General features: G+C 66.7%; 1 long non-coding RNA gene across 1 annotated transcript; it reads left to right on the top strand.

The window, feature by feature from the left end:
* The first annotated feature begins 155 nt into the window (after positions 1 to 155).
* LOC113981131 lies at positions 156 to 2,206 on the top strand. Its single transcript, XR_003538326.1, has 2 exons — positions 156 to 545; positions 768 to 2,206. It is a non-coding gene; the product is annotated as an uncharacterized LOC113981131 (long non-coding RNA).
* Positions 2,207 to 3,576: the final 1,370 nt, after the last annotated feature.

The following is a 3,576-nucleotide window of genomic DNA, read 5'->3' as shown; positions in this document are numbered from 1 at the left end:
CCCTGTCCCTGCGGTGCCACGGGGATGCGGCAGAGCCGGACAAGGGGCTTTGGAAAAGGCATCAGGGTCACCGGGCGAACAGGCTTCGCCTCGGGGCGGCTCCTCGAGCCCCCCAGCACAGACATCCCGTCCCCCCTCCCCGTGCCCCTCTGTGCCCCGCGGTGCCACCGGCTCCGGGGTGGCCTCATCCCGACCCCCCAGTGCCCTCGGCCACGGTCCGGGGCCGGGTGCCCACCCAGCACCGCGGTGCCCGACGGCCGAGGTCCGGTCCCGTGGCCATTCCCAGCCTTTCCCATCCCCGTGGAAGCAGAGGGGTTCCCGGTGTCGGTGACACTCCGGCTGTGCCGCCATCCCTTCCAGGCATCTCCAGAGCCACCGAGACATTGCATTTGGAAAAGCCATCCGGGAGAAGGCAGAGCCCCAACCCACGTGGCCACTGCTCAGCTGTGCTGACCCCTCGGCCACGCTGACCCCTCAGTCACACTGACCCCTCAGTCACACTGACCCCTCGGCCACACTGACCCCTGGGTCACACTGACCCCTGGGTCACACTGACCCCTCAGCCTTGCTGACCCCTTGGCCACACTGACCCCTTGGCCACACTGACCCCTTGGTCACACTGACCCCTCAGCCACACTGACCCCTCAGTCACACTGACCCCTCGGCCAAGCTGACCCCTCAGCTGTGCTGACCCCTTGGTCACGCTGACCCCTCGGCCACACTGACCCCTCAGTCACACTGACCCCTCGGTCACGCTGACCCCTCAGTCACACTGACCCGTCAGCCGTGCCGACCCCTTGGCCACGACAACCCCATCGGCCGTGCCAACCCCTTTGGTCACCTCTTGGCCACACCAACCTATCAGCCGCGCTGACCCCTCGGTCACACTGACCCCCCCCGGCCACAGCAACCCCTCGGCCGTGCCGAACCCTTGGCCACCCCTTGACCACGTCAATCCATCAGCCGTGTCGACCCCTCGGTCACACTGACCAGTCCTCCACGCCAACCTATCGGCCACACCGTCCCCTCGGCCGCGTTGACCCCGTGGCCGTGCTGAACCCTTGGCCAACCCACCGGCCGTGCTGAACCTTTGGCCACCCCTTGGCCGTACCAACCCAGCGGCCGTGCTGACCCCTCGCTTGCCCCTTGGCCACGCTGGCCCCTCAGCCACCCATCGGTCGTGCCAAACCCTTGGCCAGCCCTTGGCCCCACCAACCGCTTGGCCACGCCAACCCCGTGGCCGGGTTGACCCCTCGGCCACACTGACCCCTTGGCCCCACCAACTGCTTGGCCACACCAACCCCGTGGCCGGGTTGACCCCTCGGCCACGCCGACCCCCTTTGGCCACGCCAACCTACCGGCCACGCCAACCCTTCGGCCGTGCCGAGCCTTCGACCACCCCTCGGCCCTCCTGGCCCCCCCGGGCCACGCCAACCCCTCGGCCGTGCCGCCCCCGTGGCCACCCCCGGGCCCCGCCGTGCCCCCCCGTGCCGCGCATGCCGTGGCGCCGGGCCCGGCCGCGGCGGTTACTGTGATTCTCATGGCTTCTCAACGACTTGGGTTTAATCCGCTGTACAAAGGGAGACACTTTCTTTTTTTTTTTTATTTTTTTCCTCCCCCCCCTCCGCTTCGAAGGGGGTGGGTTTGGTTTTTTTTTTTGGTTTTTCGGTTTTTTTTTTAGAAGCTGTTTAGGAGTATTTTCCGTTGTCCAGCCGAGCGCCATCGCCCCCCCTTCTTCCCCCCCCACGCCGCCTCCATCAGCCTGTCCGTGACCTCCCCCTCCCGACCCCCCCAGACAAAACAACCCGGAGCACTTGGCTCCCGCTGGCCCCGTCCCGGACAGCCCTCACTGCCCATGCATGTGCCACCCGCGGAGCCACCCTCACGCCCACTGCATGTGCACAGCCCGGCTCCCGCCGCGGCCCCGCCATCCACACACTCTTGGTTCTCACCCAGACGGACTCACCTGTGGGTTTTCGTTCCCGGTTTTAATTTTTTTCCCCCAGGGTCGGTTTGACTTCACCCTTATTTTGTATGGATTTTTTCCGGAGGAGATTTCTCCTTCTCCGGAGTCATGGAGGTGCGGCCATTCGCCTCCCGCCCTTGACGTTGTGATACACATCCCCCACAGAGATCTATGTTTCTTATATTATATTATTATTATTAATTATTATTATTATTATGTAATAAATTTATAAGAAAGCTCTGCTTTGTCCTGTGGTCTCTCGGCTCCAGCAGCCCCTCCCGTGCTGGCCTGGCCCTGTCCCTGGGGACAAACAGGAGCCCCAGAGGGACAGCAGTGCCTGAATTTTGGGGTGCCCACGGCTCCCACAGGTGCCAGGACATGTCCTGTGCTCACGATGCCACCGCCCCCAGTGTTACACCTACAGCAGCTCCCAGCCACCCACGGGGGTCCCTGGTGCCAGGATTCTTGGGTGCCCTCCCTCTCCGGGTGCCCCCACTGACCTGAATGCCCCCTCCTCTCCTGGGTGACCCCCCCTCTCCTTAGTGCCCCCCACCCTCTCCTGGGTGTCCCCTCTGCTTGGTACCCCCTGGATGCCCCATCTCTCCTGAGTGCCCCCCTCTTGCGTGCCCACCACTCTTCTGGGTGCCCCACGTTTCTGGGGGTCCCTACCTCTCTTGGTTGCCCCCCCTCCTCACCTGGGTGTCCCCCCCTCTCCTGAGTGCCCACCGCTCTCCTGGTTGTGCCCCCACTCTCTTGGTGCCCCCCCCCACCTGGGTGTCCCCCCACTCTTCTGGCACCCCCTCTCCTGGGTGCCCCCACTCTCTTGCTGCCCCCCCTCCCACCCACCTGGGTGTCCCCCCACTCTCTGGGTGCCCCCCTCTCCTGGATACCCCCCAGTTTTCCTGGGTACCCCCCACCCTGCACCCCCCCCAGCCCAACCCAGTGCCCCCCAGCAGTGCCCCCCAAGCCCCGCGGTCACACCAAGCATATATTTTATTGAAAGACCAAGTGGGTGACACGGCGTGGGGACAACCGGGGGTCGTACAGTGGCTCGGGGGGGGGCTCTCGGGGCTCCTCTGGCTGCTGAGTTACACATAAATATCGGGACATAGAGCGGGTGGAGTTATAGTCACGATAGCGCTGGGCGAGAGGGGCCGAAGCAAAGAAACCACCAGGCACAGCAGTGAGGAGCAGGGGGGGGGCCCCCGACGGGGACCCCCCGATGGGGACCCCCCCCCCCCGGGGCCCGACCTGTGCCCCACGGCCCCTCGTGGGGGGAGCTCGGCCCCTCCCCGGGCAGGGGGATGGCGGAGCGGTGGCGGGGGGGAGCGGGGCCGGGGGCACCGACACGAGGGGGGAGCCGGGGGCGGGAGACCCGGGGGCTGCAGCTGGAGGGGGGGGTGTTTTTGGGCCGTTCCCGGGGGGCCGCAGCGCTGGGGGGGACCCCCCCCGTTCCTCAGGGTGGGGGGGGCTGGCACTGCGCGGGGGCTTCGTGGAGACGCTCGCCCTGGCACATCCCCCCCCCCTCCCCGTGCCCCCATCGGCCCCCCCGCAGCCTCCCCACAGCCCCGCTCACCCCCTTAAGCCCCCCCCCCCTCGGTCCCCCCCCC

This window comes from Neopelma chrysocephalum, unplaced genomic scaffold (genome assembly GCF_003984885.1).
Source record: "Neopelma chrysocephalum unplaced genomic scaffold, ASM398488v2 Primary Assembly neopelma1_96151, whole genome shotgun sequence".
In the NCBI taxonomy this organism is placed as follows: Eukaryota; Metazoa; Chordata; class Aves; order Passeriformes; family Pipridae; genus Neopelma; species Neopelma chrysocephalum.
The sequence above is the reverse complement of the archived record's forward strand: the minus strand, read 5'-3'. Positions and strand labels throughout refer to the sequence as shown.